The following is an 18,735-nucleotide window of genomic DNA, read 5'->3' on the forward strand; positions in this document are numbered from 1 at the left end:
GGCAATGCTGAGGGTTGGACGAGGTGRTCTCCAGAGGTCCCTTCCAACCTTACCATTCTATGATTCATGTATAATGCTGCCTTTTCACTTGCTCAACTGTGTTTGACCACATCAGCAAGTTCAGCTCACCCCTAAACCAGTGGTTCTTTCCAACTTTTGATCAACCTACTACCTAGCCTGCTGTGTTCTTCTTACTTCTCAGCTCACCACCTGGCACTTTGCCTTTCCTAAACAAGTTCTGGAAGAAAGGGGATATAAAGTGGGTTGAGCAGAAACATGGGGGAAGATAACTGCTGACAAGGCCTCCTTCCAGGCAAATAAAAATGATGCMGCAATTTGACCTCCAGGGCTTTAGGGATTTAATTTGCTGTTGGTTCAGACTCATGATGAAAGATAAAGAAGYTTCCGCTCTTCCAATGAAAATAGATACACAGTGCATCTGGCTTAAGACCAGTATGGGCAAGCTGTTTATCTGCACTGTAACAAGTTGGAACCCAAGGAACAAGTGATTCTTCCCACACAGGAATGTGGGGCAGACAACCTAGCCCTAGGCTGCCAAAGCAACCCTGAATACTTTAGACAAGTGCTATCCAATGCCCAGACATGGTTTCTTTTTGAGAAAAACTATTTCTTCTTTCATGAATGTTAGACAACCCACAGAAAATCCTCAGCAACTCAGACAAAAACACCGTCTACTTTGCCTTGAAATGTTGAAGAACAAAGCTGCAAGTGTCCAAACCAAACCAAAAAAAATCCCTAATTGCGAGCCACCAAAAACTATACTATCCACTTTCCACAAAACTACAAGAATAAAAATGTATTAGAAGAAGACATCCACAGYCTGGATGTAACTAATTCTTTCTGAAAGAATCACCTTCAAAAGGGAAGTGAAACAACTCATCCACAGGCTCTKACTACCAGACAATCCCTCTAGATGCCTGCTATATAAACAAAAAACAGCTCCACTTTTTGTACCCCATCTCCTTGTGCCCCTTGAAGACTATAGGTGCAACTCTAAAGGTGTTCTCTAGGAAAAAAAAAAGAAAAGAAAAAACATACATAATACAACATTATTGAGCCCTACCATGTGAAACACTTTGAAAAGGGCATTAAAGCATAAGCAGCAAAGGCAGATTCACACGGTTTCGAACACTGAGGTATGGCTAGCTTACCCCCCTCCTCAAAACTTTTTTTTCTCCTTAAAATCAACACTGCAGACTGTAACTTACCAAAATGGAGAGGAATTTCACAACRATGAGTCACACTTTACTATACATTTTATACTTTTGCAAAATAAATTGGCTACTTTTTGTACACTATTACAATTTAAAAGAAATCCCAAAGCCCTCACTGCCAGCTACAGCTGATTGATAGAACAGCAATTTTCTCTACAAACAGATAATTCAACACGCCATGGCAAAAATATCACAGAAAAAAATCCCACCCTGTCAGCAGTGCTTTCATTCAGTGAGTTATCCAAACCTAGCAATGCTCCTCTGGTATTTCCAGATGGCACAGAAAGCCTTACCAGGTGAGGTTCAGATGCCCACCAGTATTTTAAGGTGCCAGAACATGGCACCCTGGTTGATTTAATGGGCCCTCTAAAGYGCCTCCTGAATAAAGAGGGTATTTAGTTGCCCCCTGGTGTTCACCACAAGTCCATCCATAGGCAAGTTTTTCCTCTGCCAACAYAGTCCTCAAAAGAAGACCCCTCCTCCGAAGTGGTGGCTACCACATAACTAAAACAGCCATTTGGACAAGCCAGCATCTGCAGCAGGCGACCATCTGCACCATGGCTCCAGTGCAAGTGGATTTGTACCCCCAAAGTGAGCATGCATTACAAGTCCTTCCTTGTTCCAACACACGGAGGCTACGAGCTGCTGAAACCCGCAGTTACAAAGCCTTGGCTATTTGGCTGAACCTGTAGCGGTTTTAGTGCCGGGGTTCGCTGGTTCAGCTCCCTCTGTATTAGCCAAGAGAGCACTTAATCCCAAATGCATTTGTTAAACCAGTGCATCTATGGAGGCTGCTGCAGCTCATTTAGCAGTGTGTAAATTTAACCCCTCAAAACACACATTGTGTAATGTATCTGCTTCATAGTCAAAACAGAGATAATTTCCATTAAGACATATTAAGAATGATCTCATTTAAAATAAACCTCAAACATACAAGTGTTTTTATTATATWTAATTATATTAACATTTCTTTGTGATTTCAGAAATGGCAATATTTCTCATTTATACTTCAGTATGCTTTATCGTAATCTTCATCGAATAGCTCCACAGTAAAACAGAAAATAAAAAGCTGAAATAAAATAGCAGCTGTGTTCATTTTTCTTGTCTATTGAAAATGTTACTATAAAAAGCACAAACAGCAAGAGCAACCAGGGTTAAATGTCAGACATCCTCACTTCTGGTCAAGGGACAACATGATTATTTGCTGTCCCTGATGCAGGGTAGATTACAAAGGGACAATCTTGCCAAACAGAAACATCGGTTAATACAGAGCTTGACGCATTCATCATAAGAAAAACAATCTTTTAATTTACATAAATCCTTGTTCTTGAGGTGATACCCAAAGAATCAAAAAATASCTATTAATGATTCATAGCTATGAGTCATTATAAAACAAATATTCAAAGAAAATAATACTGAAATGTCACCAAACTAGAGAAATCTAAGAAGGAATATATAGAACATACAATATAGTATATAGAATGTAAAATATAGTATACAGAATTTTGTAATCTGATAATCAGAGAGTATATAAAAATGAACAGCACAACTGGAGGTTCAAGTACATATGTTAATATACATTGAGATCTTATACTGCTACAATAGATATTAGAATGAAAATTTGATAAATAGTTCAGTTCTCCATTCTCAGAAAACAAAAATGTATTTAGACCCCTGCCTTGCAAGACATCATTACAAATTTCAGGCACAGTAGTAGAAAATCTGCAATCCCCACACTTCAGATACCTTTTTTTACACTGCTGGGCTAGCAACGGCACTCAGAAATTGTCCCTTTGCATATTGGTGAGAATTACTGGGGGAAAAGCCATAAAAATAGTTAGAGATCATGTGGGGAAGAAAATTAGATACAGTAAAAGAAAGCAATTTCCAGAGACTAGTGTTTGTCAATATGCATAAGATTCTGTCCCACATCAGCAGATGACACAACTGTAATCGTAAAAMACTCCTAATAATTTACAGAAAATGCAATGCCAATAAAAGAAACAAAAAAGGAAGAACTAAATATAAAATTCAATAAAAACAGGGTACATGAGTCTCAGCTCCTGGTCATAGGTATATGACTCTCACCTGAGAGACACTGTCTGCTCATCAGTGCAAAGGTGTTAAAAAGAAAAAAAAAATCACTGTATCTTGAATGTCTCTTCTTGCTGAAGAAAATAACTGCTGCTTTTAAAACAATATATAAATAAAGGACATCTTTACTTTGAGATAAAGGACTAAGTTAGCTCATTTTGTTGAACTTCCTGGATTGCCAGAAAAATTGAACGTGTAATTTCATATATCCATCCTAATTTTCTCTATTTGATTTGTTTCAGTGAGAAAAATGATAATAATTACTTGATTATAAAGCAATTAGTTAACATAAAAATGCATTGCTTTTAATAAAATAATTAAGTACAACAAACTAAATGGCTGAATCAAAGTGTTCACATTTAGAAAGGCCAGTAATTTTGTTTACAGGGCTAATTAAAGTTTTTAATTGGAGGAGGGGGCATAAAAGTAAAGCACAAAGGATGAATAAATAAATACTTGCTGCATCCTCTCTTATATTATTACGTTTTTAACTGTACTTTGATAGAAGGACAGGATTTAAATGCTGACAGAGATAAATATTATTATATAAAGTTATTATATAAAAAATCCGTGAATTTAGAAAGAATCTGAAATTATACTAATGAGACCCAGCAAAGGATTTCCCAGAAACAGTAAAAATAAAATTAAAAAATSTGACTGAATATTTTTAACAGTAGACATAAAGCTGTTTTCTATCAGATTGCCATCCTAACTTAATCTCATTAAATAATGGTTGGAAGTTCCAGGATAATACTCTTTGAGGTATCTAATAACAGAAACCAGAAACAGTCATYGCTACACAGGAATTAGCAGGAGGTAATGTGCTAGATTTTTTTTTTGGTTGGTTGGTTTGATTTAGTGTTTTGGGTTTTTTTTGGTAATAATAAAGTTACTAGACAAGACTTAGACAATACAGTTGATCAGCTGAATTGTTTTATTATCATTACTTTCTGATAATCTTTTTAATATAATTTATATGATTTTTATCCCCATCATTTTGTTCTTGTGTCAATAATTATTAAAAAAAAAATAAATTGAAGGAAAAAGAATAAAATAAACCATACAGTGGCACTGCTTCTGGCACTCCAAGSAATGAACCAAACAAAAATGAGAAAGCTGTTCTATTTTCAAAGCTTACAGTTTTGTAAATACTATGTAAATAYGAYTTGTAAATAAAATATTCARTCATATTTGAATAGCTATTATACAYTACAGTAGTGCATAGAGGAAAGATTTCAGTCTTTACAGTTGCCAGTTAGGTACTTATTGATCTCATAAGTAAATTAGTTTGAACTGATTAGCGATGGCAGACATATACCTCAAAGGAAAGTATTTAAGTCTTTGCTTTACCTTCTCTTGAAGTTCAAYGTCAGATAATTCTCATTTGTGCTTACACTTCACCCAGCCCACCATAAAATAAATCTGAAGGGTCAAATTAAATGAAGATGTAACATTCTGCACACCACTGTACCAAAACCACTACAGTCCATATTTCTTTTTTTACTCACTAAAAAGCTTAATATTGCAAAACGTGTGACAAGATAGAACAGTACACATAAGAACCTCTTTAGGGACCATGAACATTTTCCCATTAATCTCCAAAATGAGACTTAAAGAATTAGAGACACTTCGAAGTAGCTCCCTGTCCTTCCCCAGATGTGATCTGCAGATGAATCAACACTTTGTTATGAACAGTACTGAAAGAAAACAGACATTCCTGGGAATCTCAGCAATACACCTGATCACTAGCTAGCCTAGAAAGGATCACCTCCAAAAGAAGAATTCTCTCCTCCATACCTGTTTCAGTGTCTAGATTGATAAATATCAAACCTGTTTAAGGGCAACAGTGCACAGGGAGAATTGTCTCACTAGAGCCCTTACAATACTCCAGAGCAGAAACACGGAAACAGGGCACAAGGCAATAACCTGCCAGGGTGTCGAGAGCAAGTGACAGCGTTAAGCAGCAATAATAATAAGACATTTCTTTAAGACAAGAAGCAAATATGACCTGCCTCAAGAAGACACTGACATTTCTCAAGAAAGGATTTGGTACTTCTTCACCTGATCTTTTCCAGCCAGGAACCACATAGGTCCTCACGACTAAAGATCATAATTTAATTAAATACCTAACTTTGTAAATGCCATCATTAAAAYGTTGACCATAAACTACCTCAGGTCTCACTTCTCTTCAAAAGACACTTTTTGTCTCTTGTGTGCACTTCTTCTATGTACTGTAGACATTCCCAAGCAATACAATATTTTAGTGTTACRAATAATGCAAGGGCCAATTGCTGAAATTTTGCATGTCTAACKGGAAGTTTTGTCCTACCCCTATTTGCAGAAAAAACCTTTTCTAAAAAASCTAAATAACTCTAAGTTCATAGTTAATGGTTCTGTCCACGGGAAACCCATCTTAACGACACATGCAACTAGAAATTACATGAGTTTTCTTAAGTATATAACTTTCACAACTCCGAATGACAGGCACCTCACTGTATTAACAAGTGTATTGCCTTTTATGAGCCAAAGTTCAGGATGAACAGTTTTRTACATTATATTTTCAGCCTGGGGAAGAGAAGGACATTTTATTTAAACCTTTATATGTGTGTATACACACAAAGACACAGAAATATATATACAACCACACATTACAAATTATTTTGTCTSATTCATTAAAAATGTCATTATATCTATCCTCTCATTAAAAATAATCCTATTTAAAATTAAATACGAATATCTGATGTAAATCAGGAGTCATTTATTATAAACTATTAATCACAAGTAATTGGCAAGTGATGCCATATTTACTATAAACTATTAATTACATTTAAAACAATCAGCAAATGGTGTTTTATGCATTTCAACTGAATTGCAGATTTATCCAAACCTAGCTTCCCACACACTACCACTAAAGAAAAAAACACTTCATGTCTTAACCTAATCATTTTCTAATACAATGTAAACAATAAGAATCCAAGTAAATGTACATTAAGTTCTGTAAATACTTAAGTATGTATAGATACAAACGTATCTTCTTAACTCATAAAGAAAAACGCATGAAATATAGGTGCCATCTACATAGCACAGTGCTGTACAGAGGCAGATAATGCCTCCCAGCAGGGCAAATCAGCCACGGCAGAGCGCTGCATTAACGCAGGACGTGAGCTAGCTCACTTGGAGCACTGCACTGTGTCCTGTGAGTACAGACTTCTCTACCACTTAGCTACAAATTGTCATGCTTTGATGACTAGCACCAAAAAAGAAACTTCAGGTGTATAACTGAAAGCGTAAGTACAACTAACAGTGTTTGCATTCTGGCTTACTGCTTGCTACTTTGATTTTAATCAGCCAGATCTGGTGCTATCTGATGCCGGCTACCTTGCCAGCAGTTCTGCAGATGCTCTCCGGCACTATGACTGCCCGGATAAGCTCTCTCGTCTCGACAGAGCTGAGGAGCAGAGCTGTTTCTTCAGCTTTCCCAGCTTAACACAGCTTCCACCTCAACCTTTTCATTATATTTGAATGCAGTACTTTAAAAACCGTTGCATTTTCTCACTCGATTTTTTTCCTGGTAACTTATTTCTAAGGAGAACTATTTGCTTTTCACAGTGCCAAATATTAAAAGACCATCGCTTGCTCACAGTCAAAGGTCTGAAAGTTGCAGCTGTACTGCTGAGCATGTAGAAAGAGGGAAAAAGAGAGAGAAAGCGGGGAAAAAGAAGAGAGAGGCAGAGGGCTGATGAGAGASAGASAGASAGACAGACAGACAGACAGGCTGCACAGCAGGAACATAGCAAGAAGGAGGGGAAGGTTAACACTTGCAGTAGCAATACATATTTAATACATTGCAATAGCAAAATATATTTAACATGGTATCAAGAACTATATGACCTTGTGAGTGATATTTGACACACTGCTCGAGTCAAGAGCACAGTGCAGACAAATGTCACTCAGCATTGTACTAAGGGGTCATCAAGCAGGGGGTGACTTCTACTGCTGCGGTCTCAGCTGGCCTTCGGTTTCCAGTTCTGGACAGCCCATTTCTGGTATGGTCAAAAGCAGCTATTGATTTTTAGCAATAATTAAATGAAAAGTTGAAGGTATTGAGTTTAGGTAGTCTAATACAAAGACCAAGAAGGAGACTTATAAAAATAATCTTCTAATATGTCAAGTATTGTTGTAAGAAAGACATCGATATATTCTTCTACACATTCTTTGCAAGGAAAAGAAATTGTTTATAGTAAAGACTATTTTGATTATGTACCCCCTACCTCTCTAACTATCAGAATAGTTAAGTACTAAAATCAGTCTCTTAGGAAGTAATGTGGCGTAAGAGGTTAGACATACTTTCATGATGAATATTCTTGGTACAGTTGATATTGCCTCAGAGCAGAGAATGAATTTAGAATAAATGATTAGTCTTCCAGATCTACATTTTTATGATCCTATAATTTTTATGAAGACTTCTAATTTAATCTCTCAAAACAGGTAACTGCTTTCTACTTTCCTCTYCTTATTATGCAAAATGGCACTTGGAAGCAAAAGTGGTTTTGTGAACTTCTATGAAGGTGCAGCATATTCACACCCAGATAAACAACAGGTAGCACAATACATAGCACCTAGTCTTCTATTAGTTATCATGCTGATCATCAAAACAAAGCTAGAGTGATCATTACTATTTTCTCTGGGTTTTTCCCACACAGTTTTCCAAAGGCTACCTCCTGTACACAACAGTGCAAATTTGTATCAAGTAACTAGCATGATATAACCTTTGAGGCACAAGATTATATTTAAGTTTTTGATATTCTTGTGGATTTCTACTGGATAATTGCAATAAATTAAGCTTTTCAGTATATATTTTTAGAAGTGATCATTCTTTACATCTGTGGTTTCAGGAATTTTTTTTTCTTTTTTGTAGGTATGAAAAAACTTACATTATTTTAATTCATGAAAGATAGTTCAAATCTACAGATAATGTTCTTTCTTCCAAATCAAATGAGTGCTAAAAAAAATGTAATCATTTTTACAGAAGATACCTCAGTAAACATATTCCAACATTAAAATATCCGAAAATGTGTAATAAACCAAAACAGAAATCCATTGGTGCTAACAAGTTAAAGCTTTCTGCTTTTAAATATCTGAAAAATCAGATAAGGGTCAAAACCAGAAGTAACTATGCACTGAACTGCAAATATTTTATTTAGTTAGGTGAAATCCTAACAATCCGCAAATGCCAGATACCCATTAAACCACATATATAGATCTTATATACCATTGAAGTGGAGTCACAAGTCAGGCCTATGCTATTAAAATATAATCAATCCTTAATTAAAAGAACTAAAGAACTAACGAACACAGGATGATTTGAGTTCATCATAACTTCTAATGAACACAGGTTGGAGAAGCAACGTTCAGTAACTAATACACACGCATCTGCCTCTCTCTTTCTGCTACTGCTTCTCATTGGGATTACTTCCAACCCAATTTAGCACGCTTTGTTTCCAACTTTGTTCAGACGAAGTGCTCTCGGTTTCCTATTTCCCTGTCCTGGAAAATCCTTGAGGCCACTTTGTTCTCAGTCATATTTTCTCTAGCACTTTYGATCACTCTCTAACATTGGGATTTCAGTGATCTTATCTTTCTATGCCATCTCTCTCCTCTATTTGGTTTTCTTCCTCTGCTGGTGGTTCCCATTTCTAATTCTGTGTCATTTTATACTCTCTTCCCGTGTTATTCATATGCTGATGGTTCTTAAGCTTCCTCATTCTTTCCTTTTCTTCTCTGCCAGTTTGTTTCGCAAAACACAAGTCTGAATGCACAGAAATACCATTCCAGAGAGTCACTAATACTCTATCTGCACCAATTCTCATCATTTAAGTCCACAGGTTTTGATTCGGCATCCTCTCCTCCCTGTTTTCTCTATCCAAGCAAGCTGCTAAAACGTCTAGATGCTTACTTAGTATTATTCCCCCTTAATTCTTTAGAAACACAATTGCTACAATGAGCCACCTTCTGTCAAATCACGTTGTCTTTCCAAGTAAGTCTCGCAATTTTGGTTCACTTGGTCTTTAAAAATCTTATTAGGATCTAATTTAGCCTACATGATGAACAGCTCTTAAAAATAATACCCTTTATTTCAACAGCACAGCATCAGGTATCACGCCTTTCTTCAGCTCTCACCCGTCTCTCCCACACTTCTGTGTACGAAATGACAACTCCACATCAGTGTGCCGGGCAGCTCAGCTTTTCCATTTGCAAACACATCCCCCAACRTACCAGTGTATATGCAGCATACTAAAGGTATCAACTGTTAAACTAAAACAAATGCCCTGTATTACTCTTGTAGCGAGGGGAGTCTGGAGGGCTCTGCATTACCCAGCCCCCAACCAATTCTGCTGYGCATCAGCTCACCCCCCCGCGCCCGAGACCCCCGGGACCGCTGCATGCGCAAGCTGCCTCAGCAGTGCCCTTCCCCATCTCCTCCAGCAAGGCGTCATGGGGGAAATGAGAAAAGCAGAAGGGCCGTCCCTTCCTTCGATTACTGAAAATGTSATGAGGCACACGGTGGACTTCTTTCGCTCCCGCTCTAACAGAAAGCATCTGCCTCGTGCAGCACCTTGTTCTGCTCCTGCAAGGCAGACAAATGAGGAGAGGAGCGAGGCACAGAAGATGGTCTCCCTGGGAGAAGGTGCTCTCCTCGGCAGCCAGGCCGGCTTTCCAGAAACGTTTGGCCACGGTCACTTGGTGTGCTTCACGCGTTGGTTTGATTGAGACAAAGTTTGCGAAGGTTGAAATTATATTTATTTGTGTCTTGTACAGCTTTGAGCAAAACTCCAGCACTTAAATAATTAATAACAATAATAATAACAACAAACAATGATAAGTGCACTCTATGGATACTGAATCTCTTTGCAGAGTCCCCTAGAAGTCATTAGGTATCCTCCTCCATAAATATTTAATAAAGATTTGATTTCCAGGCACTCCCAGTGTCTAAAATGTTCTCTTGAAAAGCCTGTGAAAGCATAGAACTGTTAAACGAAGAGCAAAGAGGGATATTACTTCTGCACTTTACAAAGTTTGAGCACTTTATGTCAAATGATACGTGCTGTTATTATAGCTCTATCTTGAGTAATGGTTTTAATTTCATATTTTGTCAAAGGAGACAAAATTGTGTCTTGCATTATATTGCTAGTATAGGGTTAGAAATGACTTATCTGGTTAATATTTTAGACAAGAGTGACCATATTGCAATTTAGACATTAAAAGTCTAAGTTGGCAGACCCAGATGTACAATTAAAAGAAGACAGCATGAGGTAGCCTTTAACCAATATTATTTTTAACATTAGCCCTAGAGATGGAAAGTCAATCTCATGGAAGCCAGAGGCAAAGTCAATATTTTACTGTTCTGCAAAAATACATTCAACACAAAGTGTCTCCATTTTTTCCTAAGACACAAAATGTTTTAGATATGTGGCATATCTAAGAAATGYGTACAGCTTCTCAGGTGGATCCTCTGACTGAATGCAGGTAACACTGCATTCAACTGGAAATAATGGGATTACTCTATTTTTCCTTTTTTTTTTTAATCACTACATATCAGTACCATATACTTACAGGTGGTAWTGTTGGAAGCTCCAAAGATACCTGAAGCATTATAACTTTAATATCTACATGACTTGGGGTTTTTTGTTCTAACCTCAGTGTGTATTAAAAATTCAAAGGTTTGAAAGCAATGTCTGCGAAGGGCTTCTTGAATACAAAATATGCTATACAAAATAACTAAAATGACATAGTTAATATTATATGAAGACTTCCACAATCATATTCTGCTTATTGGTATGTGCTTATGGTACTTGATAACAGTAGACACAATAATAGTCGAACACATAAAGTTCTCCCTTATACGCTCAAAACAATTTCTCACAGCCTAGTTCAGATACATTTTGCTTAACTCCCTGCGCTGCTTCTCCTCCTCACAAGTACATACACGCAGTTATGCTGGAATTATGCAGAAGCTATTTGAATCATCATGACATGCAGGTAAACAAAAATTCTGCTGGTGCTCTGCTATCCTTCCCGCACCTTCATCCTAACTTCTCAGTCAGATTCACCGCTCAGATTTTAAGCTCTCTGCAGCAGATACCTGACCTCTGGATGATCTTTAAAGCTAATAATAAACTTACAAGCTGTATAAAATAACAGCATAAAAACACTGTGCTTGCTTTGAAAATAAGCTAAGAATGTTTCTGGGAAGCAGGAGAGAGCCATGATACATTTACACTGCCGCATAAAACTCCCCGTCCTTGTTAACCGGAGCCCGGACAGCTGAACGAGCTCACGCGCTGCACTTGCCTTGCCTGCTCTCCGCCGGCGCTGCTGCGGCCGAAGCCCCGGGCCAGGGGGGTCCGGCTCCGGACCCGCCGCGGCCCGGGGGGCTGGCACCCTCCCGTCTCCCCACGGCTGCCAGGGCTGTGGCGGGGCAGGCGGCGGCGGCTGCCCGTCTCCGTGGAGAGATGCTGGCGGCAGGAGACCAAAGGTTTCCTCCGGCAAGCAAGCGGCGGCAGGAGCTTGGGCCGCTGGCTGTGCACTGGCACCGTTTGGAATTTCTGCGGTTGTGCACACACRCACGGACACTCTGTGTTTGGGTGCACAGTCATTTTTATGGTCTTCTGTAGTGTTTTTATGCCGGAAAACAGTCCAAATGTCACATTATACGAGTTTTTGTAAAGTCCAGTCACTGGACTCTCTAACTCCTAATTTCAATGTAACTTGCATTTTTTTTTAAATAACAGCACAGAAGAATATTATGCTATAACTGAGTTACTATTGGAAACATACRTGTAACTTAGTTAAAAAACACTTACAGTACCAATGTTCAGCCATATTGGCTGGTTCGTTGGACAGATCACTTTTACTGTGCAACTAAGGCATATATAATGGTTTTATTTATTTTATAATTTAATTCCATGCTTTGTAATACATAAAACATCCTGAAGATACCCTCTTCATAAGATAAAGAGCCTTTAAATTCAAGCAGAATGAGACCCACTTATTTCAATCCTCTGTTCTATAAAGGTAGAGCCCTCTCAGTAACTAAGAATTTCCATTTAAGAACTGCTTTCTAGATGAGGATACATGATAAAAATATTCTTGTAAATAAGGATATAAAAATAAAGATTTATTATAAGATTCAGATGGAATATTTTTCTACCTACACATTTTAAATTTAAAATCCAGATTGCACTTTTTTTCCAGAACATTGTTACAAAGACCTGACAAAGTGTCTTTTCAAAGTGATTAATTACAGATTAAGTATTTCAAGAACTTAAGTTTTGCCACTATACAGAATCCTGGCAATAAGGCTGCGCTATGTTAGGCTAAGAAATATCAATAGCAGTTTTACTACAAAATCTTCTGTGGAAAAAAAAAAATCATCTACAATCTCTCAACAAACAAAAAGATTTTGGATAGAATTATTATACTTACTCCTACGTGATAAAGAAAATGCATTAGCACATAAGCTCCGTTGAAGATGAATAGAGCCTTTACGAAATGTAAACATCACACTTCGCTAAGGCTGTACATGTACACATGGATCAAAATGAGCTTCTTAGCTGCATATTCTGTTTTCACAAAATTAGGGCCAACTTGCCCTAGCATTTAATTAGCATTAATTAAATTATTAGCATGGACTCCATTAGCAAGACCAGCCCCATCAACGACTCCCACGAGCTTAAGTAAGACACCACAATCCCTGTTACTTAAGGATAAGTTCGATATTAAGATGGACTGACGGATCACTTCTTTCACTGGTTATAAACAGCATAAAGAGAGCAACAATAAAATAAAAAAGGTGCACCTAGTGCACTATGGTGTCATCTTGTGTTCTATCTCAAGTGGGTGATAAAAGCATATAAAAAGTTATAGCAATAACCGTGGGCACGACTACTGTTTTTCCTGTATAGTGTTTGGGCATATAAGTAATTTACAAATCATAAAAATACTTGAAGTTACTGAAAAAATAAAAGTAACTGGCTATAAAAAGGATTACTCAGCTGAAACCTTCCGAAGTACAGAATCAAACTGGACAAGGACTGGGCTCTTTCATAGAAAGAATTTACTAGAGAGCAACACCACAAATAAAGCTTTTTATGTAAAGGATGATCTGAATTAAGAGACCTGGGACATTACGCAACTGTGCAAGAGAATAGATAATTCAGAAATGTTTGAGAATGTGTTAGCAGCTATCTTGGGAAGAGGAAGCAACCAGCACTGGGACTCCTCTACAGCTGATTTTAACTAGCAGACTGAGAACACGACGTTGAGGGCAACGTAATGAAACTGATTATGAAGAAAAGAGGCCAAATGTTTAGGACACCAACAGGAACAAACTGAAACAAAACAAAACAAAAGTGGACCTCAAGAAAGCAGACTCTGAGAACTGGTTATACTCCATGTGAATCTCAAGTCGTGAGCTAACTAGTTTTCTTTCTCTGTTTCTGATCATTAGAGAAAAAAATACTGGACAAATGAGCACAAYTTATCTGACTTGAGGAAGAACAGCAAGAAGAAGCCATTCTAGGTAGATCACAACACTTAAACTCAGAGGCAACTCCATAGGAACGGATACTTCGTCAAATGAGTCAGTGTAAGTATAAAGTGTGACCACATAGGGACAAAATCAGAAAGGACCGGGCACAAACTGAAACAACATTAGCAAGGGACAAAGAACAACCAAAAATATGCTCTAAGTGTGCTCAGTAATTACAGGAAGACATCGGAAGGTACTGATTGATCATTCAATGGCAAAGGAAATCTGTCAACACGTAATTCTGAAAAGACCGTGACTAGATGCCCTTTTTGCTTCAACCTCCCCTAGAAGGATCACCTGTGACCAGGTGGCTAACACAAGTACAACAATAACAAAGCCTCTGCCTGACGTGCACAACGGGCTACCATGTGTGCTCATTAAATCAAAATGCAGATTGGAGGGCTGAATTAGAATTCAGAATAAAATCGAGCAATTGTAAAAATGATTAGAAAATACGATGAAATTCAATGAGGACAAGTGAAAAGTTCTACATTTAGGAATAATCAAATCAACAGAGCTCCCGTAATTACTCTTAAAGCCACTTAAGAATAATCAACTGAACAAATACAGAATAGGGAACAACTGAAGAAAAACATCTAGGAACTGTAAATTATAATAAACTGAAGATGGATGAGTATTAGCATGCTGTTAAAAAATAGGGAATCATCATGTAAGAGTGTATTACCTGACCACCTACAGCTTGTCAGATGTGAAGTAACGCTTTCTCTTTATTCAGTGCTGTTGAGAGTATCAGAGTCAATTCTGAACCCTTCACTTCAAGGAAGCTGTGAACTAACTGACCCAGTGGCCAGAGGAAACAAGAATACTCAAAGTCTGGAAAATATGATCTGCAAGGACTGCAAGGACTGGAATCAGAGTTTTTGTGAAGAGGTGACTTAACCCCACTCATCCACCCAAAACCCAGCAGACGGGTACAGCTTAAGCTCTGTACTTTTGATCTATGAGGTGAGGTGGCCTTAAGCTTTAGTAAAAAATATTTGGTTTAAATACTAGAACAAGTTTGCCTCTGCTAAGTATAATAAGGTACTAGAATAGATTGTCCAGGAAAAAAGTCAAATCTCCAAGAAGAGAAATTTTAAAGAACAGGACAGATCCAGATATGTTAAGACACTTCCAGCTAGAGATTAACTGCAAGCCCTGTTTTCCACAGTTCTGTGGCATGTGTATAGCTCTGAAAGSCTCTTAACAGCGATCACCATTACAGCCTGAAAGATGTCATTTGGGTACAGAACATTATGCTGCTTCTGAAGAGGTATAAGTGCTTTGGCCTCAGTCACTTCACTTTTGCAAAACAATTCCACAACTGCTCTATTGTGCTGGAAAAATTATAAAACACCTAGAATCAGCCAAACCTCACCCAGTGTTTTCTTATATTTAAATTACTCCATTTACTGCAGTGCAAGGTTTAGAAATGAAATGAGGAAGGATGAGAGAATTCAACACAAAAATGTGAGGTAGACAAGAGGCAAGCAATGTAGCAAGGTGTAAAATGGCAGAGAAAACATCTTAAGCAGGTTTTCCTTTTTCTTAAAACACCAATTCAAGCTGCACTAAATCTTTTCAGTTATGTACCAGAGGAGAACATAATGAACGAACATCTGGATTAGGATTAATTTTAACATTGTATTAAGTTAAAAATGACAGCTAGGCAAGGTTTTCATGCCACATCAACAAACCATCAGCCACCAGAACATCTAACTGCAGCTAAGACAGAGACACAGCGGTGCAGAGCTCACCCCAGTGACCTCCATATTTGTACCAGCTGGCCTCTTTAGCACAGATCTCAGCATAGGAAAACTGTCAAAGCTTTAAACTGAGCTCCCCAATCCCTCCCACCCTTTTCTTTGATTTTGCCTTTACTATAAGCCCCAAAATCAGGCCACAGCCCAACAGCCAGGCTCACCCAGCAGTTACTACTCCCAAGCCTTATCTTGCCTCCCCTTCCCTGGGCCTTCCTGCCCTCCCTACCCAATGCGAAATACCCCGTACTTGTTGCTTTAACTTGGCACCTTTAGTTCTGCTTGCTCAGACACTGTTGCTGCAGACCCCTGGACGCCAGCGCCTACTGGCCTCCCCTGCTGTGGATTACTGAAATGCGGGAATTTTGCGCTGGAGCCTGCCCCTGAGCCTTGTTCTCTCTTCAGAAAAACAAGCAGGCTAAACTTTAAAAAAAAAGAAGAAGAAGAAGAAGAAGAAAGCTCTGGCAGGGCTCTAAGCTGACTAATCCTTGTAAGAGAGCAATTATCTCTTTCCTTTTTTTGGAACTATCCACTATTTGCTCACGGTTCCTGCTAAGGAATGAACTCATACATCCTTGCATTCTTCTTTTTCTTCTAATATATCTACAGAAAGCATTTATTCTCATGCCCTCACTAGCTATAACTCATTTTGTACTTTAGCCTTTCTTCAACAATACATATATACAAGCTAAAAACAGCTGCCGGGAGAAAACACACAGCATRTTTCTATAATGCTGAAATATAAAAATTAGCTGAAAATCTGTGTTAATGAACCACTTCATTATATAAAATCTTGTAAGATCACCATAAGAAGACAGTATGAACTGACCAACTTTAAAAAGGATATTCAAAACTTCCAGAAAATTCAGAGGTGTGGACTAGAGAATTTATTTGGAGATTACAAAGTCAGAAAAAGCTTCCAGAGTAGAATATACTTTCCATTCACAGCAGCAGCGTGAAGTGGACTTGAGTAATGAGGCCTTATTTTGCTATGTTGTGAAAAATTTGTTTATAATAATTGTGTTAATATATGGGGTTGTAGTTCACAGATCTGATAAAAGCAGCTTCTCAGCAAGGGACCTCAGAATACAGAAAACATGGAGAGCGGTGTTTCGAAGCTGTAAGAGAAAACCACACTATACCCAGTATTAAGCCTTTAGCTCAAGGGCTTCTACACATGATAGTTACTTACAGAAAAGCCTACAGAATGAAGCAAAGTCTTCATTAATAGACTTTTGTTAAAGTCTAGTGCAGTAAAGAAATTAGAAGAAAAATACTGGTAAATTGTGAAAAACACTGCTTTGTAACAAGCAATTTTCCGAAAAAAAAAGAAATCATACATCTTTAAAAAGCAACATTAATTTATTCTAAGCACAAAGCTCATTTATTTATGAGCTACTGTTGATATTCCACTTGAGAATACAACGTAAAAGCATATGGTTTCTAACAYCAAAAAGCTACAGAACGAAACTCTTCGAGTAAGTTATAGCACAGTGGTTGYATTAATACTGTTTTTCTTCCATCTCTAAAATTTATTTTTCTTTTACAAAATGAACTTAAAACCCCCAAAAGATGTATTATGTTGTTTCAGTTGGTAAAGAAATATTTATGAAGATTAACATAAAGGAGAAATAAATGAATTTTCCCTCTAAAACTGTAACTTACAAACTAAAAATGCTCCATAGTGTTTGACAAAGGAACAAGAGCAGTAGATTGTGGTTAAATTCAGCTCTACCATTTATTAACTTATCAGTAACCTATTCACTGTGCATGATAAAAGCTTAGATGCCAGAAATGCAAAACATTAGCCTTTTTTTTCTGGAAAAACACACAGAATTAGACTTTCACCTGTAAAAATTACATACTTAAAATACACTGGGTTTTGTTGCTGCTTCTAAATACAGAACTACTTCCCCTTTTCAGAGAAAAGCTGTCTTTCCATTATGTCTAGCCACATTCAAACTGTGTTTGAATAATCTGAAGTGTAAAAATAACAGTTAAGTCCTGTATTTTTCAGAATTGGTTGGTACTCTTGGCTGCCTTGTAAACTCAGTGTGAAGTGATGTAAAAATTAGYTTTTCAACTAGGGGGTAGGGAGGAGGGAGGGAGGAGGTGAGGATTCAATGCTGCTTGAAAGCTAGGAATGGCTCRGTAAATTCTCTGAAGAGCTGATGTTCAAAGTTCAGAGCAGTGATTTCTCTTAGATGTGCTGCTAACGACTGAAGGATGACAACGCAGAGTATGATTGAACTTGTCATTGCTGGCATAAAGGACTAAAGGACTAAGCTAACACATAAGCTCCAATTCTTTGCTGCAATTTTAATCAGAAGCAAATGAAATATTCAGATAGCCTGCTTCCCCTAGAATGCACTTCAGCTAACTGCAAGAGTACATTTTATTTTTAAATTTTATTTCTACTTTAGGATTTGGGGCTGGGGGAGGGGAAGGGAAGGGGAAATACGAGTATAAGCTCATAGCTGCCTCTCCCTCGCTCTCTATTTCTTCCAGCCTTTCACTGGGAAGGGCCTAAGACAACACTGACAGCAATCACACACTGGAACAGGCTGCCCAGAGCAGAGGTAAAATCTCCCTCCCTGGAAATATTTAAGAGTTGGCTGCACAGGGCCCAGGATAATCTAATCTAAGGCCTTGCTTTCAGCAGAAGGTTGGCGCAGGGGATCTCCAGAAGCCTCTGCCAGAAGTGGCTGTCTTGCTTATCAAATATATTACACTGAACAGGCCTGCAGAAAATTTAAAAATATGTAAAAGTAGAAAATGCTACAGGTGTTGCTTCTATTTTTTAAAGTGCAAAATACRGAACCAAATGCTGAGTTTTTCTTCTCTGCTGCTTGGGCTTTTCAGACTGCTACAGCTTATTCCATGTCATGTATTTGTTATGTTAGGTAAATAAGGTCACTAGGTAAGCAAGTGGGTGTCTAAAAGCGTGCTCATGCACTCACCTATGCAATAGTGGCTAGAGCAGCAAATGCAAAGAATTCTGAATTTGTCAGTGGAGCATCAAGAAGGGATTTGTAAGAAAAGAACTGCTCATCAT

General features: G+C 37.9%; 1 protein-coding gene across 1 annotated transcript in view; it reads right to left on the reverse strand.

Annotated features, from left to right (window-relative positions):
- FBXL17 (F-box and leucine rich repeat protein 17) overlaps positions 1–18,735 on the reverse strand; it is a 289,747-nt gene that overhangs the window by 112,453 nt on the left and 158,559 nt on the right. The gene's annotated exons all lie outside the window — the stretch shown is intronic.

The sequence above is a fragment of the Rhea americana genome, unplaced genomic scaffold (genome assembly GCF_003343005.1).
Source record: "Rhea americana isolate MKP2758 unplaced genomic scaffold, rheAme1 scaffold_22, whole genome shotgun sequence".
In the NCBI taxonomy this organism is placed as follows: Eukaryota; Metazoa; Chordata; class Aves; order Rheiformes; family Rheidae; genus Rhea; species Rhea americana.